Source organism: Mastigoproctus giganteus, chromosome 6 (genome assembly GCF_048544385.1).
Source record: "Mastigoproctus giganteus isolate SK-2022 chromosome 6, ASM4854438v1, whole genome shotgun sequence".
Classification (NCBI taxonomy): Eukaryota; Metazoa; Arthropoda; class Arachnida; order Uropygi; family Thelyphonidae; genus Mastigoproctus; species Mastigoproctus giganteus.
In genome coordinates this window covers 56,029,742-56,054,210 of record NC_143580.1, presented here as the reverse complement: position 1 = coordinate 56,054,210, position 24,469 = coordinate 56,029,742, and positions in this window count along the sequence as shown.

The window sequence follows — 24,469 nt, the reverse complement described above, 5'->3', positions numbered from 1 at the left end:
CGGTTTCAAATTTCATTCGAGACATCTTTTTACGATTGTTATAAAATCGGTTATTATAAATTAACTCGGGGATTCATCTTTCGGTGTCTTCTGTGTGACTGTCGCTTATAGACTGTTCCAGCTCGAATTAGGTATTCGTCCCACACAGGAAGATAAGAAAACAAACGTGTCGTAAATCAAGTTCTCCGTTTTTTCCTTTCTTCGGTTTCACTTGACCAATCTCTGTAGTACGTGTGATGTGTGCCAATTTTTCTATCACTCTTTTCGTCCACCCAACCCCGGTTATCTATGCCCAGGCCGCATTGTCTATTCGCTACACAGCGTTATCTGTCACTTCAACCTACGCATAAAAATAGACGCATTTCCCATCATGCACTTGAAGTGACACTTTGAATTCGCAATGGCCCAAAAGAAATGCGATTTTGAAGGAGTCCCAGAACAAAAATCTTTCGATTTCGAAATCCTGAGAACAGTTAGCAATGACGTTTTAGGATCCTCAAAGCGGATCCTAAAGGATCGTTCGAAGTGGAAACCTAACTGATCCTACGATGTCACGTTTTGGAGTTCTAAGGATATAAAGAAATTGGCACAAAAATAGACGCATTTCCCGTCATGCACTTGTGACACTTGAGTTCGCGAAGGTCCAAAAGAAATCCGATTTCGGAGGAGTTCAAAAATCCTTAGGAAACTTCAGGATGGAGTCGTAGAATCATCAAAAAGAATTCCCATCATGGAATGATGGGAATTCTTTTTGATTTTCCATGGTACAAAACATTGGGTTTTTTTGTTTTCTTTTCTTTTCTATCCGACCTTAAATACATAAGAATTGTAAGTTGTAACCAAGATTATTTATAGCCGCTTTGCCGGCCGTTTATCTCTGGTAGGCATCTCTACGGTAGACGCTCGGAGCCCGGTAGTTCATGTGGCAACCCCAAAATTAGGGTTAACGTGGGACATCAATAAAACACGCGAAGAACATCGACTGATATATTGTCTCTTATTGGACACTTTATTGTCGCGAAGGTCAGACATTCGACTTTCGATTTTTGTCAAAAAAAACTGGTTTTTCTACCATAAACATCCCTCTGTTATCCTCCATCACAAAGGAGGGGGGATTTATGGGAAGAGTTTATGATTGTGTTGTTCATTTAGATGACGTATTTTCCCCGCACGAGAGAAAATGTCTTCATCCCAAGGCGTCTACTGGACGAAGAACATTGTCGTATCTTAATCTTCATCAGATTTATATTTGGAATTCGAAAAGACAGAAAAAACGAAGAATTTCATGTAAGTAGGTACTAATTTATGTTGCCTTGGTAACAGAGGAGACTTTCGAATATAAAAGAAAGCGGGGATGGGCAGAAAGAACGTTGTACGAAAGAAAGTGAAAAGGAGAGGTAGAGAAACGAAGCACGTAGATAGATATACCACTGATAATCGCTTTTCTCTGCCTTCAAATACCATAAAATATGATAAGCAGCTGGCCGTCCGCATAACTAGAAGGGATTACTCAGAACAAAAGAAGAGAATATGAAACTCAGTCTTCTTTTAAAATACATAACGCGAAAAACTGTAAAGGGACTGTGTATTGAATGAACTTCAGAGACTTGTCCAGATTTCTTGGACCGTGTTGTCACTAGAGGAGAATGTTGGGAGTTTCAGTACAACCCACAGACGAAGCGTCAGAGCATGCAGTGGACCAAGCCCCAAAAAGTTTCCTTTACAGAAGTCCATGATCAAGACGATGTTGATCATGTTTTTCGACAAACAGGTTGTGTTTCAAGAGGAATTTGTACCTGAAGGGGAGAGAGTTAATGCTGCATTCTATTTACAGCTGCTTCAAAGAGACTATTGAAGTTCTTTACTTAGTGAGGCTGCAATTTCGAGAGAAAGGCAGCTGGTTCTTGTTGTGAAGACATTACTGATGGAACTGTACAGATCAACCATCCACCCTACTCCTCCGAACTAGCACCACCGTGGACTTCTTCTCCTCTTTCCTAAAGTGAAAACTGATCATCTCCTTGGACGCCTTCGCTGACCCTCTTCAGAAACTGCGCAATAAGGGCATTCCATCAGGTGGTGATTACTTTGAATAAAAATAAAACCATTTTTGAACTCCTTCACTTTGTGTTCTTTATATTGCACCAGTCCGGGAACTTTATTGCCACACCTCGTATATATTACAGTATTTTATATATATATCGAACATTATTACCTCGATTAATTGTGCGAAGAATAATTATTAGATAACAAATAAGGTTAAACTATATTTTTCGGAGACCTACCAATACTTTTTAAATGTACACTCTGATATTAGGATGTCGGATTATGGGAGTTTGTATTTTAAGGGGGCTCTACTGTACAAATCGGGCCACATAATAGCATCTCTTCTTTATAGAGGCGCTAGACTTAAAGTATAGTTGCCATTACATACAAAGGACTGGCAAAGGATATCCAGAGAAATCGTAACAAAGCAAAATAAATCAAAAACACTGAATCCCAAGCAAATCGAGGATTGACAGAAGGATTAACTCAAAACTCTGTAGACAAGAGTTTTGAGTAATACTTCCATAACTGTGGAAGCAATTTTTTCTGCCACATGGTAATCCAGAACCGGGATGCTAGAGTTCAGGAGACCTTGGACACGAGTCCATCCACCTTTTAACTCAATGCGATTTCTTTTGATAATTACCTGCCTCGAACCAGGGCCGGATTTACACATAAGCTAAACAAGCTACAGCTTAGGGCCTCGCAGTACAAACGGCCCCGCTACATTAAAAAAAATCCTTTTTAATATTGTCACAGGTGAACTGTAAGAGAGAAGGGCCTCATACATGCTTAGGGTCGCAACGAGTTCAAATCCGACCCTGCCTCGAACAGAACTTATTATTGGTTAACGTTCATGTTTCTACCCTACTTAGTACAGAACCTATCATCGTTAATTATATGTGTTTCCCTACCTCATGTGATTCTGGCATCAACCCGACTGTGTCTTCTGTTTTGCCCTGTATCTTCCAACTTCGTCCTGGCCAAGTCTACCTGAATTTTTATTACACAACAACGGCTACCTGGCAATGCCTCCTGATTATCTCAACAACGAGGCTGCTGATTGCAACCCCCTGACTAGGCTGCATGCTGGATAGGTCTTCCTGCTACCTTATCTCACTTCTCTTTTCAGTATTCCTTATTGTCCTTTTTCTCCCGTTTCTATTTTGATTTTTATTTGTGTTTATATATTATTTTATTTCATTTTATTTACCTTTCTATTATTTATTTTATTTTTTATTTTTTGCTGGAATCCACTAGAATTGTGACAATGCGGGCATTATTGTGTCCCGCCTCCTCCTGGCTTGGACGGGTACCAGAGAGCAGCCTTCCTGGTGGTCGCTACTCCCTAATAGCTAAGTGACTAGAAATAACAAACAAAACAAGACGCACTTCGCAGACGTAACACCACACTCATATCTGGCCATTTTACAGAGTTCTATTCATCACAGTGTACCTTGGCAGAGTTGAACTAACGTTTAGATTTCACAGTACATAAGATACAATACATGTCCATGTCCTACTATTCTGCTAGTTAAGAAAAAGCGATGAAATATTCCAAATAGAAAGAGGAATAAATATTGGGTATGTCGGGTGGGTGGTTAAAAAAAAAAACAGTGGAACAGTTCCCGGGAACAAGAGCTCAGCAGAAGAGCAGACATCTGGATCTGCGTAATCCAGGACGTCAGGCTGAATTTTACTCCCTCTACTGGCAATAAAAGCAACTACATTTTAACATTATAGACGTAAAACACCTCCGATTCTGGTATTGCGGTTTTGCAGAAGCTAGTCTGCTGCGTATCCAAGCAGTACCAGCCATGCCTCACACCCTGAGGCCTGCAGCACACGTGCGCGTTCGTTTACCGGGTGGCTGGCACGCGCTAACAGAAATATGGTGGACCGGTTGGAAAAGTACATATATCTCATGGTCCGATGTAAATATACAGGCAAGTCACTTTACCGCATTCCTGTCAGACCTACAAACAAACCGAGGGGGCAGATGGGGGGAGGAGGAGATGGGATGTGATCGGGAGGGTGTGGAGATGTGAGAAAGAAAGGCTTTAGCAGGGTGTCGTCTTGGTGTTTTTAGACTTTATGATTTCCAAACTCATTCTCCAACAGTGGCTAACACCTGGCCGACAAGTCTGCGAACATGTGATAGCTTACAACGTAATGTCGCCAGAGGTCGTACGGCTAGTGATGAGACAGCAGTAAAGAAGAGCGTGGGAGGGTTACCGACGCATTCTGCTCCTGCAAGAGGCCAGAGGTGAAGCGCTGAGGAGACACGAGAAGAGAAAAATTGTGAAATCCTGACGTATATGATAACCTTTTCAAGCAATCAGAATGCCAACGAGTGGTCTTTGTAAGAGGTGTCCCTTTAGCAGTGGAGACTTCCCCTTTTAAGAAAAGAAAGAGGGGGATGCTGCATAAAGCGTTAACACCCCTATTTAAATCCCTAAATTAAGCGATATATTAACAAATCCTTAAATTAAGGGGCACACAACGAGATTTTAAAATTGGGGGACTTGCTGAGTTCCTTAAATTTGGGGGCACATGATGAGATACTTAAATTAGGATTGCACATGATGAGATCCTTAAAATAGGGGATGTCAGAGATCCGATCATAATTTAGATCTTAAATAAAGAGACTTCCCCCTTTAAGAAGAGAAAGAGATGGGGGTGCTGCATAAATCGAGATCCTTATCGAGATCGAGGATCTGCGTATCGAGATCCTTAAATTAGGGGACACATTATGAGATCCTTAAAATAAGGGACGTTAAAGGATTGGCAATCCTTAAATTAGAGAACCGATCATAATTTAGATCTTAAATAGACTTCCCCCTTTAAGAAGAGAAAGAGATGGGGATGCTGCATAAAGCGTTAACACCCCTATTAAATCCCTAAATTAAGCGACATGTTAAAAAATCCTTAAATTAGGGAGCACACACGATTTTCTTAAATGGGGGCACGTGTCGAGATCCTTAAATTAGAGGGACACATGATGAGATCCTTAAAATAAGGGACGTTAAAGGATTGGCAATCCTTAACTTAGAGATCTGATCATAATTTAGATCATAAATCATAATTTTAGATCTTAAATAAAGTGGTGATCCTTCAGGAGTAGAGACTTCCCCCTTTAAGAAGAGAAAGAGAGGGGGATGTGCATAAAGCGTTAACACCCCTATTTTAATCCCTAAATTAAGCGACATATTAACAAATCCTTAAGTTAGGGGCACACAATGAGATTCTTTAACTGGGAGGCCTGTTAAGATCCTTAAATTAGGGGCACATGATGAGATCCTTAAAATAGGGAACTTAAAAAAACATTAAATTGGGGGCGTGTTGCCAATCCTTAAATTAAAGATCCGATCATAATTTAGATCCTAAATCAGAATTTTAGATCTTAAATAAAGAGGTGTCCCTTTAGGAGTAGCGACTTCCCCCCTCTAAGAAAAGAAAGAGAATGGGGAATGCTGCATACAGCGTTATTTAAATCCCTAAATGAGGCGACATATTAAAAATCCTTAAATTAGGAATGCACACAACTAGATCCTTAAATTAGGGTAACGTGTCGATATCCTTAAATTAGGAGACAGAAACATTTAATTGAGGGCACATTGGAAATCCTTAAATTATAGATCCGGTCATAATTTAGATCTTAAATTATGATCGGACGTTGTTTAAAAACTCCCAGGATTCCCATTACCCAATCAGAGCATTTCAGCCATTAGGGGTTGCGTAAAAATTACATCACTAGATAAAAACTTTTTTTGCCCCTGTAAACGAGAGAATTAGTGCGTGTAGACTTCTTTAAAACATCTAATTAAGAAAAAAAGAACGCTTTCTTCATGTGGTGCTAATATCTCTTAATTCAATTAGACCAAGAAACTTAAGTTTCTCAAAGTTTGGAAAACTTTTTTTTTTTTTCTTAAAGGGATTTTGGGGGGGGGGGGGTGGCTAAGCATGGTTTCTCTTCTTGTTTTACGAAGGTTAATTTTCACATTTTTCTTAACTTGTAGATGACTCTTCATAAACGAAACACATTTCAAAAACCTTCTTTCTTCGATCATTTAAATTCACTGGGGGGGGGGGAGATTCACTCTGTGCTTTTCTTAATTACACCAGAATGCATGGATTCCTCCCTTTTTCTTCGCGTTTCTTGCTACTTTTTTTAATGTGGGCGAGTCTAATTATGACAGAAAACTATAAGTAACTGCTTAGCCATATTTATGTCCCCTTTACTTGTGCAGCGTCTCTTATGAACGCTTGATGCGCACCAAATGATGCAAGTGGAAAAGAAAAAGAAGGGAGAAAAAAAAAGGGGGGAATGGAGGGTTGTTTTAGGGTATAATAAACGACAAACCATCTGGAGATGTCTTTGGCTGTCGCTTGTACTAGCAATGCCCTAACAGTTTTTCTTTCAAATGTAATCAAATTAAATTTTGGGATTTCTTTTTTTTTAATTCTTCCCTGACTTTTCGCATCGAAAAAGCTTTGAGAGAAACGTAAATGTTCTTAAGTTTTCTTTTAACTTAAGGGAACATGACAGGCTGGAAATGCTTTATCATCAATATTGTGAACTTGACCTCTTCGATTCTACTAGTTTTCATTTATTGTATTATTATTATTTATTTATTATTATTATTTTTTACTGGAGAATAGAGACTGCCCAAACTTACTGAGGAATGTTGAATAAGAACGAGACTTATTTTCAGATTCCTAAAGGTTGTCGGGAGAAAGATGGGGGGGGGGGGGTAGCGGGGAACTTTCGCGAAGTCAAGCTTTCATATGTGACCTTTGTCGATGACCTTTGGCCGTGCTCGATGCGTGCTGGACAGTGGACACACCGCGAATCGCCATCAATTAGCAGATTCCATGGCCCTGACAGGTGCGCAGAAAGGTGTGGAAGTAGGGGTTCGTTTGTGTACTCTCGTACAGCCTTCGTCCCACCCACTAATGGGACATGTACTTTTCGTTACAATGGCGCGCCTACGGTATAGGGATGGGTGGGAACCGGAGGGCTAAAAGAAGTAGACCGTTCCACAGAGCCGCGTGTCAAACGCACTCAATGGGCTCAATTATAGCACCTCCCCCTTTTTCCCCGACAGCGGAGCGACTGGCATTCAAGTCGCTTAATCCTCACACTCCATTCTCAAGTCCATAGTTTCTCTGTGACCTGGGTCCTTAGTGCTTTTTGGAGAAACATGTAAATTGTTCTTGAGCCGTGCGTAGCCGTAGCAAGCTTTGACCCACGCGAGAGAAAGAGAGAGAGAGACGCGCGCTGGCAGAAAGGCTTTTGTGAACATCCCCTGTTTTTCTAGCTCTCCAACTAAGCAAACAGGCAATGGCAAAGCTCTTAGGGATTGTTACAACCTTAACACCCAAACTACAACTGCCATACTATCCGAAAAGTAGTGCTACCCTCATCATCCCTCTCAACTCTCCTCTTCCCCTTATACCAACAGCCGCCACTTTTCACCGACTGCAACTGAATGGAAACTGGCACAAGCACAGTCGAAAATAAGTTAAAAAAAAAGAAAGAAAGAAAAGAAACTGATTTTAAAGTTGACCGTTGAAACATGAATAGATTACAATATTAATGGACATAATCTGGAAGATTCAACGCTTTTATGACTTGCACCACTTAAAATATTTCCAAATGTCCACCCGCAGCTTAAAATATTTTCTAAATTTCATGGGCACCCTAAAAATACTTCCAAAATTCATGGGCACCCTTAAAATATTTCACGTGAACCCTAAAAACGTCCAAAAATTCATGTGCATCCTTAAAAATAGTTCCTAGATTTCACTCTCACCTTAAAATCTTTCCTAAATTTCATGTGAACCCTAAAAACGTCCAAAAATTCATGTGAACCCTAAAAGCGTCCAAAAATTCATGTGCATCCTTAAAAATACTTCCTAGATTTCACTTTCACCTTTAAATATTTCTTAAATTTCACGTGAACCCTAAAAACGTCCAAAAATTCATGTGCATCCTTAAAAATAGTTCCTAGATTTCACTCTCACCTTAAAATATTTCCTAAATTTCATGCGAACCCTAAAAGCGTCCAAAAATTCATGTGCATCCTTAAAAATAGTTCCTAGATTTCACTCTAACCTAAAATATTTCCTAAATTTATGTGAACGCTTAAAATAAATCTAAAATACCGCTCATCCCTTAAAATATTTCCTAAATATCACGCGCGTCCCACTTCCAGAATAAGCGTAAATAAAGTACATAATAATATAAACTTCAATACATTTAATCTCAAAGACTGAATAAAATAATACTTTTCGTATCAGGATTAAAAGATGGTTTTTCCACGTTTCGTTAAAAAGTGTTGCATAAAGACACCGCGAGTTCCCTTCCAAAAAACCAAGTGCGTATCTAGGGGCAAGCCCCCTTTGGGAACCTGTGATATAAACAAATTTAGTATTGACAGGTTAATTTTATCTGAGAAACTTTAATTTTTAAATGGCGTTTAAAACTACGAAGGGTTTTGCTACGATAGTTTCCTTGGGGGGTTTCTATCCTCTCCTGAGACCAACTAACTCAGCTATGGAATGAAAAATAGCTGATTAAAGAGTTTCTCACCTCATGGACGGGATTCGATCTCGCCTTTTAGGGAATATAGACTACCGTAGACCAAAAAACTTATTATCATCTGTTTATAAAGTTTTTATGAAAATAAAGAGAGCCTCACAGCCATAGGATCAAGAGGTTTCTGAAGTAATTATAGTTACAATGGATCATATTCATATAATTAGACAGTTAATCGAAAAACATGAATATAATAAACCATTATCTTTGGTATATGTGGTTTTTTAGAAAACTAAGGAAACAAAGAATTGAGAACACAACTAAAATATTGAAAGACTGAGCCAGATTGAAAGTAACATAACGGAGAATGGAAAGAAGCATGCTGGGAAGTACCCTGAGGAAGAGAAAGACAAATGAGTGGGTCAAAGCAAAAACAGGAGTGAGTGACATAATAACACATATTAAGTGCAGAAAGAGGAAATGGGCTGGACATATTGCAAGATGTAGTGGCGAAAGATGGACCAGAAAATTAATGGAATAGAGACCAACGGATGGTGGAAGAGGAAGAGATGGAGAGAAGAAATTCAAAAAATAGCAGTGCAATGGATGGGGGCTTCAGCGGTAAGATGAGAATGACGAGACATCAGGAAACCTTAGTTGAAATTAAAAATAAATTGGATATTTATACTCCGAGACGACCACATCAGAGGAGTTCACAAGATAGAGAGAATACAAGAAACAACACTGTATTTAGCAGTCACGGGCTTAAACCCCATTCACTCAAGGCACGTGTACACATGCAGCTGGACTTGACCACTCGGCTATGGCGGCCAATTATCCATTTTCAAATTCAGAGACATATTACCGTGATTCGATAGGATTATAATTCAGCCCTAGTTACCTGAGACTCCTCATCCACTCATGTTTATTGTCTGTAAATTGTGTTTGTGTAAACCAGCATCTTAATTATCTAATTAAGTATTACATATTTGAAAGATAGAATTACTACCAGTTCATAGGTTGTATTAACTCAAAAATCATATTTTTTTTGTGATATGTCAGTATTGCAGCCCATGTGCGATATGTTATTAGAAGTTCGCGAATATATTTTTTTTTACATGTAACTTTTCTTTAATAAAGCAGAGTTATTAAAGAAAATTAATAAATTAATTTTCTTTAATAACTCTGCTTCATTTTCTACTTTTTCTTTAAAAAGTAGAAAATGAAGCAGAGTTATTTTAATAAATAATTTTAAGTACCAATAACAAAAATAACAAAAACTTGTAAATAAAGAACTCGCTAGAATTAAAGTACAGTATGTAATTTAGGGTGTATGTTGAATATGCTCGTTTATTAATTAAATTTCCAATATTTATTTTAAAGAAGATCAGTTTTATTAATTTGTATTAAAATCACGAAATATTTCTTATTTTATTTTATTTTTCTTTGTAATTAGAGTTGACTCGGGTCTATCGTTTTCCCCTGATTAGAGATTTCTGTATCTTGTTTACGTCATATCCGGCAGTAATGTTTAAAATGTTTCTTTAATAGCTATAATTTCCTTACTTTATTTCATTTTATTAATACAACATTCTTCTTTTTTCTTTTTTCTCGGTTTCTTAAAAAACTCGGTTTTTTTAAGTGGGGCATAATAAATGCTGACGAAATTTAGTGTGAGTTCAAAATTATTTTAAAAATATAAGAAATTTTTCTTAAAAATCTTTAAAATTTTAAGTTTATCATGATATTACAAATGAATAGAATCACGCAAATATTTCTGTATTTTCAACCTTAAGTTAGACTGGATATTAGAAAACATTGAAAACACTATGGCAATGGAGCGTATTTATATCATCAATATAACGAAATAACATTAGCTGTGACAACGATGCTATGTGAGGGACAGTACATTTATTAGTGCGGTGCATTATATGGGTTTTTCCAGAGATCTGTTACCTCCGGATTTATATCGAATAAGCAAACAATCCACATATACTAGACATGGGCCGGCAACCTTTAACACCATATAAACTGCTCTAAAAATATATATAAGGCCTCGAAACCAACCAGCAATAATTCTAAATCAAAATTTTAATAAAATTTGAAGTAAACTTTAAAAAAACAAACTAATTAATAAGATTTCTGGCGTTGGTGTTCTCCATAAAATTATATTTTTGTTTCTATGATGACGATCGATCTTTGCGATTGACTGCTGCCCTAGATGAATTGAACCGGAACACTTCCAGTGCATTCCAAAATAGTTGGAACTATTTCTTTTCCAGCTGGAGTCCCTCAAGGATCATCTTTGGATCCATTACTATTTAATGTGTCTATATTATATGCCCCATGTTTCTATATTAGAAAGTATACCAGCAACATTATTAAAACACTTAATGAAATTGGATAATCAATCAGGCGACTATTGTAGATATGATTATAATTCAAAATATAATTTAAGCCACTCGGTAAATGAAGAGAGGTGATTTGGATTCAAATTTATGCATAAAATTATAAATGGGTATTGTTTAAATACAATAGGTCTTCAGCGATCAAGCAATCATTAAAAATAGCTGAACTGCCGACCAAAAAACTCTTGGCCCTTCTATCCTTATGGAAAACTCCGATAAATAAAGACACAAGAGCTTGAGCAGATGATGGAATTTGTTGGTACCGATGTCCAAATATTTGAAACATAAAAACAAATTAACACATCTAGTAGCACAACCGCATAGGTCAGAGGAGTTCCAGCTAGTCATTTTGACATCGAATATAATTTAAATACATTTAGCGATCACATGGCTTCGAATCACGACCAACTCAAACGCGTATGGTTACTTTACTCCCACGCTGACCATTTATTTGTACATTCAGGTTGTGAGTATTTAGATATGTCTATCACTTTTGCAGTCATCTTTCGAATCTCGCGTAGTTGGTGTATTACAATAAACTTTGCGCTGTTTACTATTCAATCCAATTATTTATAGAGATACCGCGACCCCTTAAAATGATAAATGGGGAATGTGCACCCCATGATTAAAATTAATGATTTCATTTGGGTTAGATGGACAAGAAATAAATTGCTCACTTATTCTTGAAAATCAAATTTTAATTCATACATCAAATTAAATAACAGTAGTCCCTAAAATAAAACCATTTAATTGGAAATAATCCAATTATTTCCAATTAAATGCTAAGGCAATATAATCCTAAGGCAAAATTAGAAACTAAATTCATCCGATTAAAATATTCTTGGGTTTGAGAAGTTGAGCAGTAGTGTATTTCTGTGTGAAAATATATATGTATTAAATAGTAAATATATTGGTATTAATTAATTTCTTTCTAATCCTAAGCTCGTGCCTCTAATTCAAGCTTAGATTTTATACCTGCCGAATTAACCTTAAAATTTTAGACAATTTTTTCGTGTATCAAAATTCGACTTATATTCCAAATTACAGTAACTCTTAACTTTATAACTTATCTCTTCTCATGTGTGGTTAAAACCTAAGAGATTTCATAGTTACCAGTACCTTACTTTGGCCAAAATGTAATAAAAATTACGTAAGAAATATTTTGTAATGTTAAAATATTTTATTCTTTAAAGTCACTGAATACAGAAATACGATTACGCCTTTTTTTATAGCCTACGTTAACGTCAAAGTGATGTCATACAGTTTTTTTATTTGCTGCTGTAAGGGCTATGTCCTATTACAATCTTTGTTGAAGTCATGCTCAGGCTAAAGATTAAACAAAAGATTGGGGTGAAAACATCTTTGCATTTAATCATTTTATAGCTGTCATAAAAGCTAGCTTGTTAACTTCATACGAAAATTGTATGATTAATATAACTTTTAAGGAGCTTAACTCCTTACGTTTCTTAAAAATATGCTAATCATGTATTTTGTTACAATCTCAAATCTTGAAGCATGCTACATGTTTATTACATGCATATGAAAAGAATCGAGCTTAATTAGAAGGCAAATACATGTATTAGCCTGTCGAATGATGGGTTGTAATTATTATCTACAATTTTTGATGGTGTATTAAAAAATAACGTATATTTACATATTTTGAGCAGATTTATTGTAGAATGTAACAAAATCAGAAACAATTTTAAAAAGACAAGGTATTTATTTACAAAAATATAAAATAAACAATTAAATTACATACTTTTAATTAAGAAACAAACTAAAAAACTAATGAGAAGTTACTGTTACATATTATAAAAATTTCTATTTTGGTTTCATGCTGTTTAATTTTATGCTAATATTTTTAAATCTGATTTTGACACACGGGAGATGTCATTTGTGAACACTTTGCGAGTTAATATAAATATTTAATTAATATTTAGGTAAAAATTCATAAAAACATCAACAATATTAGGATGAAAAAAATAAAAAATTTTATTCAAGCATGATTAGAACCACGCGTAGCATTTTGTCGTCCTGTCGCTGTCCAGATATCAGGAAAAAATGGTGAATCCTCCTCAGTGTCTCTACTAATCAGCGTAATATTCCAGCTTCTCATGGATCAATCAGACTTTCTTAATTCAAAAACGAAGGAAAATTCTGCACTCGTAGAATCTGAAAATTAAAAGGATCCAACTGTAAACTTGTAATGAACAGTTTCATTTTCCGATTTATGTGAATAAGAACTAACAAAAGATACATGTGGCTGCGGGTATATAAACCCACTGGCCAAAAAATAGAAACTGCCCCAATTATAATCCCTGACATGGATTCCACCAAGTGTCTGCGGGCGTATACTTACAAATTTGACTATTCTTCCCTCAGGATGCAAGAATGGTGAAATCTGGAGGTGGTTGGTGTCAGCTACAGTACTGCAGTAAGTAGAGAACTGCGAAGACGAATTGCCCTTTGCAACATATTTTCAATTGTATTCAGATCTGTAGAATTAGGAGGCCAAGGTAAATGTTGGAAATCTTGGGAATGTTCCTCGAACCATTCAGATACAATTTTTGCATTGTCGTCTTGAAAGAAGCGAAACAGTGTTGTCGTCTTGAAAGAATCCATCGCAAATCCGGGTAAAAATGAAAAATTGCAGTATCAAGTTGGTCCGATACAACAAAGATATTCTCTGGAGGTAACACCACCTGAGCGGACCCAGTCCGTGCTAACAGAACTTCCAGCCGCTCGAGTGGAGGACACAAGACAGTCTGGATGCAGGGATTCATGAGGTTCACGCCACACTACAGGCACACGACCACTAAATCCAACATACACTTCCAAGCTAACAGTTTAAGATTATTTTTTGCCCACAGAATACACAGGTGGATATGGACGTAAGTCCAGGGGCCACCCTGCGACAAGAATACACATAAGTAAGACCACTAAATCCTAGATAACTTTTATCTCTTCTGTTAAGTAACTGAAAAAGCCATTAACACCCATCTTCTAAACTATTATGAAACTTCAACTTAATGATCTATAGTAAGGATTGTGTTCAAGATCTACGGGCGATCTTGCCGATGTCACCCAGTTTTGGATAAATGCCACAGAAAAACTTCAAGAAACAAATGGCTTCCTTTTGATATTCTCTGGCTGCTCATTGCATGTGATGGTGGGTAGTTACCTGACTTCTTTAGCTGTGTTTCCACTTAAAGTAAACGGGGTAACTCTGCACCAGACTTGGAAAAGATTTTATCACACTCTTAAGGAAAATGTAAGGATCAAGTGGATCTGGTTCTTACTTGTGATATTGGATAGAGTATTCTGAAAAAGAGACACTGAAGTTGATTACCATTTACAAACATTCGAATCCTTAGCAAGAAACAATATTTCTGAATCGTAAATAGTGAGAAAGATCAAAAGAAAGCGAGATATATTTCTTCCATATTTATTCCTTAGATTTACAAGAAAAAAGATGAAGACTTTTTATTGATTAAAGAAAATGCAGACAAGACCTTTGAAATGTGGAGTGTACCCAAGCAGTGCATCAATACTTCGACAAAGTATTTCGGGTGCAACATGTCATGTATACGGCGTGGAGTCCTGTTTCAAGAAATTCGTGGTTGCGCTTATTCTTACCACTCAGCCTTCTTGATGGAGGCATATCAAATTTATATCAACCTGATCATCACTGAATATAAATTTTCTGTTTATACTTCGAGCGACCACCTAGGGTTGGTGGAGTTTACAAGGATATTGTTGTAGTTTGTGATATTATACCAATTCGAATGTGGGTCTAGTTTTTAAGCTGATGACATCCGAATTTCATCATGCCCTCGTGGGTAGCTCAGTTAGTGGAATCGCCGTCCTTCCCACTGGGTGGAAAAGACTTCAGTCCGAATTCCTTCAATGACTCGAGGAATTTTTAAGGGTCCTTTTCACAAGGTGGCTGAGTTCGTCGATCTCAGGCGAGGGTAGATGGTTTTCCCTCCCGGAAACTCGGGTTTTTCGTACAGCAAACCAACCACAGAACAGACGAAATTTACAGACAATATTATATACGACGCAATATGGTCTAAGTTGTTGATGCGCCTTTAAAACAAAAATTTCATCCCCTATATCTACTTTTTTCGATTTTCAATTTACTTGCGAACATGTGCTTAATTGGGTAATCTCAACTGTCTTAATCTTAAGTGTTTTGTGGTTACTTTTGGTCTTCAGAAGCACTCTCTTGTGACATACGATTATCTTTTGAAAATTTATTAATGGAACTTTCGAAATTAGAGGCTTAGATGTCATCTTTCATCATCATGTGGCCCTCACTTTCTTTGCTGTTCGAAGAGTAGGTTTACTTAAACATGTAAGAATTTGGAGAAAAGTGAATTGCTTTAGGTTTAACTAATTCTCCGTCTCCTGGCTATTGTGAAAGGAATATTTTAATCTGAATGAAACTAATATTTACAGTTTAGTAAACACGTATAAGTAATGAAAATGAGAATCACTTGGAGATGTTGTTATTGTTAGTATCGGGCTTAACGAGCCAAGGTACAAAAATTGCTAATTCTTGTAAGAACAAAAATATGATGGATTACCAATCAATCGATTTGGACGTAAATGCATACTTAAAAGACAAAGCTGCCATCTGTAATAATTTTTTTTGTAAAAAAACTGGATTTTTATTCAGTTTGCTCGTGATCCACTTTGATCCGACCTCCTCTATGCTTAGTCTTCACAAATGTGGTTCCTAAGTTCTCCCAATCTTTTTGTTAGTCACATTAAAGTCACATGTTAGTCTTGAAAGTTCACAGTTCAGTTTTTCCAGATGTATTTGTTATGAAACAATTATACTAATGATTGGTACGTCCATATTTCAGCCATGGAGTGAAAAAAAAAACCGCATAAAAATTCCTCGCGTCATAGACGGGATTCGAACCCGTGACCTTTCCACCCGCTGGAGAGGAGGGTGTTAATAGCAACTGTGCTGCCCACGCAGACATTAAGGAAATGATAAAGGACGTCCTGCCAGGATTGGGGGTGGCTCTTAGTCAGAATTTGGGGCCTTTTGGGTCCGGAGTTTCATATGCACGCTCTCCTCTCACTAAAGACCAGCCCTAACAGTCGCAATATTCTTGAATGGAATAAATCATTTCGGGGAAATGATTGAGTCACACACATAGACATAAATACACTGGCGCATTATGTTCCAAGATGTTGATATGCCATAAAACCGTCATTCCGTTTCCAGAAATTTTTTTCTTTTTTTTTAAACACTCTCGGAAATACAGATGTATGTTCGTTTGAACAGCTGCCACACTGAGGATTGTAAGAAGACATTTTAAAATTTAATTTGCGAAAACAAATGCAACGGAATCAATGGTCATGAGGACACCGATCGGTATCGTGCGATTCCTCTGTCCCACTACCACCATAGCGTTAACTATTAAAAATACACGTAGGTGGGCAATAAAGATGAATTATGCACCAGTATCTGTTGTTCGTAGCAGAGTTTAGGCAGAAGATGTCTCCTCCTGCGATCAGCAGTATCAAGAGAGAGAGAGAAAGAGAAAGAAGGCGGTTGTCCTGGTAACGGGAGAACAGCATTTGCAGGTGTCTGAACTTTTTAACCCACCATGGAGGTGCGATGTTTATTTTCATAGGTGGCTGCAGACCCCACTCTTGACTGTGATATATAACTAGGAGAGGGCCGACACTTATTTATTTTTTAAATCGAAGGGCCCCCAGGTTACGGGCGGTAATTTCTCGCCTTAGCCGGTAAACAACCATCATCTCTATTCGCGTCGACGCCCAGAGCTGCTCCACGTGTTCACCCGCCAGTTGTCAGTAAACCCGTAATTCTGTCAAATTTTATTTTCCCAGAACTTGATCAAGAGGAGCGTAAATTATGATAAGTGGATGGCCCCTGGTTTATAGACTGCCTTTTTTATGGGTATATTTGGTCTGTTTCCACTTGCTAAACCTCACGTAATGTTCGAGAACAATCGCATTTACTGACACGTAATGCTTATTTTTCTTACCATTCATCAAACACAAGTGTTTCGGTATTTATTCCCTTCCCCCCCTCCCCTTAAATCCACGCAATCCAACTAATCCCTCTTCACTGACTTAAAACTTTCGAAACTCTACAGATTTAAGACTCCAGTTGGCAAATCCTGGCCACAAAGCATTGGACATATAAAGAATAAATTAATATTAATCTTAATGAAATAAGATTATTTTAGTAAGGTAATTTAAGAGAAAATTCTCTTAAAAATGATGTGTCCTATTTCTTTTTGGTAGTTAGTGTATGTTCGCTAAAAGAACAGCAAATGTTCTTTTAGTGCAAATGAAAGTACAGCACTTATAATAATATTAGAGTACACATTTTCCTGATTTCATCTTTCTTGGAATTTCTATGGAGAAGAGAAGAACTGTTTTTCATAAGAACTGTCTTTCATACAGTTGAGTTTACGAAACAACAAAATATAAGCAAAAATATTGTATGGAAATTACTAATTCTATGACAAGCTGTCAGTAAATAGGTTATCTGTCATACATTTGCAACATCCACTACAAAGAACGATGTGCTCTTTTACAGACAGAAGTTTATTTTGGGAAGCCATAAATAACGGTAGATAGAATCATGCAAATAGAGATGTTTCATCTCGTATCTACCACGTAATTCGTGCGAATTTCCACACCAATCAATGGACGTGCAGTTTATTTTCCTTCTGTCTGTACACACATTTAAAACAACATAGTTTTCCTCATAGGAGTACAGTTCATTAATTCTGTTTAGCTATAAACAGTCTTATCTCTATCGAAGACAAAATTAAGATCTAATAATCATGGAGATCGATCGTGATTAACTCCAGTTGGTTCTTAGGCTGGTGGGGAGGGTCTCATCAACTGAAAATAAGTCAATATCTTCAAATGTGTTTAATATCATGGATGGTAACAGCGATTACTGTTGATTGTTCTTAAATGATTACACTCTGGACTGTATGAAACATTATACAGGAGAATTTTTCTAGGAAAATGTCGTGTAAAATTTCTCGACTTTGTTCTGCCTTTCAGTATTGTTCGAGATAAAGGTTGGACTCCCATAGTTTTGATGTTCTTAAAGGTAACAGGACCGGGTACGTTCTATAGATGAGGTTTCCAATTAGACACAGGTCATTGATCTACTTAATGGACAGATATTTAATATAGTCTGAAATAGTTTCAAGTGCATACTTGAGCAGTTTTCTTACACCAGCAATTAAGAATGTAAAACTGAGGGAAAGAGATTAGGAGAGAGCTGAATAGTGAAGTAAAACTGAATGGTAGGCTTTTTTCTAAACAGTACTGGACCAAAATCTCAAAAGACTTAAATTTCTCCAACAACGAGCTCTTTATCAAAAACTAATTTTGCTTAACTAATCTAAAATTTAAAAAGTACAAGCTTAGCTGTAACTTGTATAAAAAACTAATTTTGGTTAACTAATCTAAAATTTAAAAAGTACAAGCTTAGCTGTAACTTGTATAAATATCGATTTTCATCTAAAGAATATTATCAAGAATCCATTAAAATATCTTCAATAATTCCAGGAGTAATCTTGGAGCGGCCGTAGCTGGAAATTTTTATTGTTGAGTCAGTCGAAAAATAGATTTCATAATTTTTTTTATAATATTAAGTAGTAACTAAATAATATTATCGGAATTTTAATAAGAATTTGAATATTCGCCCTTTAAATTATAATAAAACTAATTATAATAAAAACACCAAAAAGTTAGAAGCTTGATATTGCAAACCGGAAGTAGATAATAAGTAGTACTAACAAAAGACAAATAACATTTTTTTTTATCCACCAGTTTTTTTTTAAAGAATTACGTATTTAAAGAATCGATTTAAGTAAGTTTTAAAGTCGATGTATACTTTATGATATTGTTATTATTTGATTTATTCTCCAGCTTACAGCTACTCCGAGCTATTTCATCAATAAAAGATGTCGAAACGCACAGGAAGTGACGCAATGAAAAAATCGTACCACCAAATAACATCTCTGTTAAACAGACAGCTTAAATAAAAGTCTCTGTGTGACACTAAAAATGCTTTTTTATTTTGTTTTGACTTCGATTTGCACCAAAGCAACTAAGGCTTTTAGGAATTAAAGTATCTCGAAAGTGAATTGTATTATATCTGGGGAATGTTTAACTGATTGAAAGAACGATGGGTTTTTTTCCTTCGTGGATAGGGTGTGCATAATACATCAATGCATCTTGGATTGCTTGTTGCTTGGTCCTTGAGGCAGTCACAGATATTCTCTCATGTATGTCAAGCTGGGATTGCTACCTGGAAGTCTAAAACGCTGATGGAATTGATATTCACGTGACACACAAGTCAAGTGGACCTAATTTCCGCAAAGTACGGTTGATCTGTGACAGCTAAATCCTCTGCTTGCACCTTCACGATGGTGGGACTGTTGATAACCCTGGGTATAATCCCCACGTGCAAGTTCTGAAATACGGCACCTAGCATACTGGAGGTGATCACCCAGGTGCGAACCAACGTAAGCAGGGATCGAGGTGTGGCGCCCACACCACACGGAGGAATGCCGGCCCTCTGTGTTACCAGGCAATACTAGGTGATAGATGACCATCAGCAGGTGCCATACCACCACTTTACTTATTGGAGGTTTGAAGTGGTGGAACCCATGTTTAGTCTAAAGAGCAAAGCTCCAGTCCCCATCTCTACCATCATGCAGTATGATGGACATCTCAGCGAGATCCAATCTTCTCTACATTTCGAGGGTACAGCTCTAAAACAGTGTTTGCAGGCCGGCTGCTAGTTGATTGCTTCCCTCTTACAAAAAGCTTCTTGGACGAAAATAATATCAAGATTCAAGAAAAAATACAGAAAATATTCAGGCACATCTCGAAGCATTGAAAGATTCGTTTGAACATTATTTTTGGACAGCTCAAGAGAAGGCGCTTGATGACTACTTGGGTATTGAATATGTTCAGCGTGAACAAAAAACCACCTAGTTTAAACCCAGCACAATACGAGCTTCTCATAGATTTGACATCTCACAGCGAACTAAAAAGCGCGTTTCAGAATCAAAGTCTACCAGAGTTTTGGTTGCATTTGCAAGACGAATTCAAAATCTTGTCTGATAGAGAAAGCAAAATTAGTATTGCTGCCTTTCTCAACTACATATCTCTGTGAATCGGGATTTTCTGCCTATATGCGTACCAGAACAAAATACAGAAGTCGCTTAAATGCAGAACCAGACATTCGCCTGCAATTATCATCAATTGAAATAAGAAAACTGTGCAAAAAAATACAATCACAGGTGTCTCATTAAATATTTATACGTTATTTTATGTTATGTCTTAATTTAGGCTTACTGTAAAATAAAATTTTATTTCGTGGACATTGTACAATTGTTTAAATATCTCTTTACTTTACACTCCCTTATTATCTATCCCCTCTTCCTCCCTATAACACTACTCTTAAATACCATTAGCTTGAAAACATGGGTAAGCCTAAGGGGCTCCTCCATAGAAATTGATTCTAAAAAGGGCTCCGCGGGTCAAAAAGGTTGAGAATCGCTGCTCTAGGAGGCTTCAGGATCGGCTAGTGCAGTTGTGCGCAAACTGTGGGGCACGACCCCTAGAGGGGTCGCGCAAATTTTTAAATAAATTTATTTTTTTGTACACATAGAAGTTAAAAACCTGTTGTTAAAATTACTTTTTCAATACTGTACGTGTAGAGAGTTTACTATTCGAACTAAGTCTGATGCGAGTGCGCTTTATCAACTTGGATGTGTTTTTCATCCTTCTGCTACGTTTTCTATTGCACGTTTCATTATTATTATCATCGTTGTTTTTAAAACGACGCCATACAAGGTCTGAAATCTTTCATGAAGAAATACTGCAGTTCTTTGTAGAGCTTTAAGAGCATCGTTGGAAATTTCATATTTAATAGGAAAAAATTTGAAATCACATACTATTGCTGAATCTCTTGTTCTCCCTTCTGCAATAAAAATGATTTCAATTATACATGGAGAAAAGTACAGCAACGATTTAAAAACCATTCCTCTGTCCAGAGACCAGTCTCGTGGCGTATTACAATTATCGCGAACAACATAAAATTCAATTTATTAAATCGATTGAAAGAAAGTCCAATTTTTGCAATACAGTTAGATGATTGTGAGAAAAAGATCAAGTGTGTTGGCTGTATGGTTAGGATTGTCCGGTATTCTTGTAGGTAAATTAACAATCTTTGCAGGGTCATTTGTAATTGCAAGAGCCTCAGCATCTCGACAAGTTTGGCTGGTGTGACTAGAAAACGGAAGCCAGCTGGAGTTGTGAATATTAAAATCACCAAAGAAAATTACCTCACCGTTGGACTGGAGAAAGTCAAGTTGCAAAGAGAGGAAGTCAAAGAGTTCCAAATGATTAGTGGAATTAGGAGAAAGGTAGAGGCAACAGATGAATTTGACACAATGAGGTAGGGAGATTTTAAGAAAGAGAAGATCGAAAAGAGAAGATTCGTAGTCTGATTCTTAATATAATTCGTTCCATTCTTCGCTGTGTAGTGCTCAGCTTCTCTTCCATTCTTTTGGTGAGTGCCCAAGTTTCGCTTCCATAAGTCATGGTGGGGACATTGGTTCATTATTTTACGTTTCAGACAAATTGGGATATTGCTCCTCTGTATGTGACTAGACCTCCAACCTTGCTCTATTGTTTACAAATCAAAAATGGCATGGAAAACAGCTACTTTGTTGATACATTTGAAAAACTTAATGATTTAAATTTAAGTCTTCAAGGAAATGGAACAAATAAAAATAGAAGCTTTCAAAAAGAAGCGTAATCTTTGGAAAACTGAAGCGAATAACACTGAAATGTTCCCATGATTTTTTCTGATTTTTTTAAAAGCAATACTATTGACATTTTACAATTTAGGGATATCATTGCCACCCACCTAACAATGCGAATTAAGAATTTTCCAAATGTCTTAATGTATCTCCAGAAAAAAAGTTGTGTTGGATTCGTGATCCCTTTGCTTTTGATATTTCTTCATGTCCTGAAATTAGGATTGAGCAAAAGAAAGATCTTATCGACCTGTCGTCTGACGAAGCAATAAGTGCTTCTCTCAAGATGACAACTTGAGAAAAATTTTGGCTTTCTAATGTATAACCTCGCTGCTTCTATTCTGCCAAATAGTGACTGGAGGGTCCGAGTAGTGTTCCTGCTGGGGGCATTCTATTATTGAGGCCACCTTATGGCAAGGAACAAGGTACATTCATGGCATGTGTATGCCATATCGAAGAATTTCATTACTTCATACTGTACAGCATGTATCCTCCCCACACCCTTTCTTACTGCTGAATACATCATGAATTACCAAAGTACACTAATAGAACAAACTTATCTGCGAAAATATTTAAACCTCCCAAACATTTCCTCGTCCATTTCACAAATGTACGTGGTCTCAATTCCTTTCTGACAGAATCCCCATTATCAGTTGATTCAACCATCTCAGTTGTCCAAATTATTCGCCGTATGATTCATTTTGCTACAAAGGTGGTACTTGCGCCTATGTCCGCTCTGATACTCCTTGTCGGAGACTTAGTAATTTGGAATCTCCTCTTCTCAATCTTCTTTGGCTTAAAATTACTTTACCACATTCTGTTAAATTCATCTGTTGCCTCTATCGTTCTCCCAACTCCACTAATCACTTGGAACCCTTTGACTTCCTCTCTTTGAATATGGCCTTCTCCAGTCCAACTTTCCTAACAGTGAGGTAATTTTCCTTGGTGATTTTAATGTTCAAGGCTCATCTGGCTTCCGTATTCTAATCATGCGGACCCAGCTGGTCAAGATGCTGACACTTTTGCAATTATTAATGACCTCGCACTGATTGTTCATTTACCCATCAGAATACCAGACAACTCTAACCACGCAGCCAACACCCTTGATATTTTTTCTCATAAAGAACCTTTCTAAGTACACGGTCGAAGTGAGAGGTCCTTTAGACGCTTCAGATCACAACTTGGTGATTGTCTCTTCTCCAATGCAGCCTTTCTCTCGTGGCCGTTCTCAACCTCATTTTGTTTAACATTACAAGAATGCAAAATGGGATGACCTGCGAGATTTCTTTTCTTCTTTTCCTTGGTCGGATTACTGTTTCAAAACTTCTGATGTCAACGTTTGCTCATATTATGTCAGTGAAATTAACTTTGTAGGGATGAAATCCTATATTGCACACTCCACCTTAAAATCTCGTCTTTTATCTAAACTTTGGTTTTCCAATAAATGTGCTAAGGCTGTTCAAGAGAAGAATGTTATATTGCAATTAGCTTGTATCCAAATCTGCAGGTTCATTTTCTGCCTACACCAAAACTCGCGACAATAATAAAGCAGTTATTGGTCAGTCAAACTAGATTTCAAAGAGGCTATGAGAAAAAAACTTGCTTCTTGTCCAAATGGTTGTCTAGCATTCTGGTCTCTCGACAAAGCTATTGGCTGCAACTTTTGACCATCTATATTCCCACCTCTGTCAAAACCAGATGGTTCTGTTGCCACTTCAGCCAAAGAAAAAGCTGATCTGCTAGCATCCTACTTTTCTTGTAACTCATGTATTGAAAATCTTGGTATACCACTTTCTACCATTCCCAGTACACCTCATTCAATACCTCCTGTGGTCTTATGCCAAAAGGATGTCAAAATGATTTTGATCAATCTTGATGCTAAGAAAGCTCCATGTCTTGATGGTATTTCTCCACTTGTTCTCAAAACCTGTGTTTCTGAACTTACTCCTGTTCTGTGTCGTCTGTTTTCACTTTCTTATTCCAAAAGTATTTTTCATTCTGCTTGAAAATTTGCTCATATCCAGCCAGTTCCTAAAAAGGGTGACAAATCCCCCCCCATTCAATTATCGTCCCATTGCACTTACTTTTACTCTCTCTCTCTCTCTCTCTCTCTCTCTCTCTGTAGTAATAGAGAAATTAATTAACCAGCAACTCTTAAACTATGTATAATCCCTCCATCTGATCAATGATCGCCGGTACGGATTCCGTCAGTGTCGATCCACTGGTGATATTCTGCCTTATGTTACACATCTGTGGAGAAATTTAATGGAAAAGTGCGGTGAATCTCGAGCAGTTGCTCTTGACATTTCAAAAGCTGTTGATCGTGTTTAACATAAAGGTCTTCTGAATAAGCCTCCAAGTTATGATTTTACAATTGTTTTTTGTTTTTTTTTTTGTAATTGGTTATCAAGTTTTCTCTCTAATCGCTCACTGAGGATGATGGTAGATAGCTCTCTGTCTTCTAACTTCTCCACTAATGCTGATGTCCGCCAAGGTTCAGTTCTTTCCCCCACTCTTTTCCTCTTGTATATTAATGACCTTCTTCCATTGACTGGAAATCCTATCCATAGTTTTGCCGATGATAGCACATTGCATTCCACTTTCCATTTCGAGAAACCTTG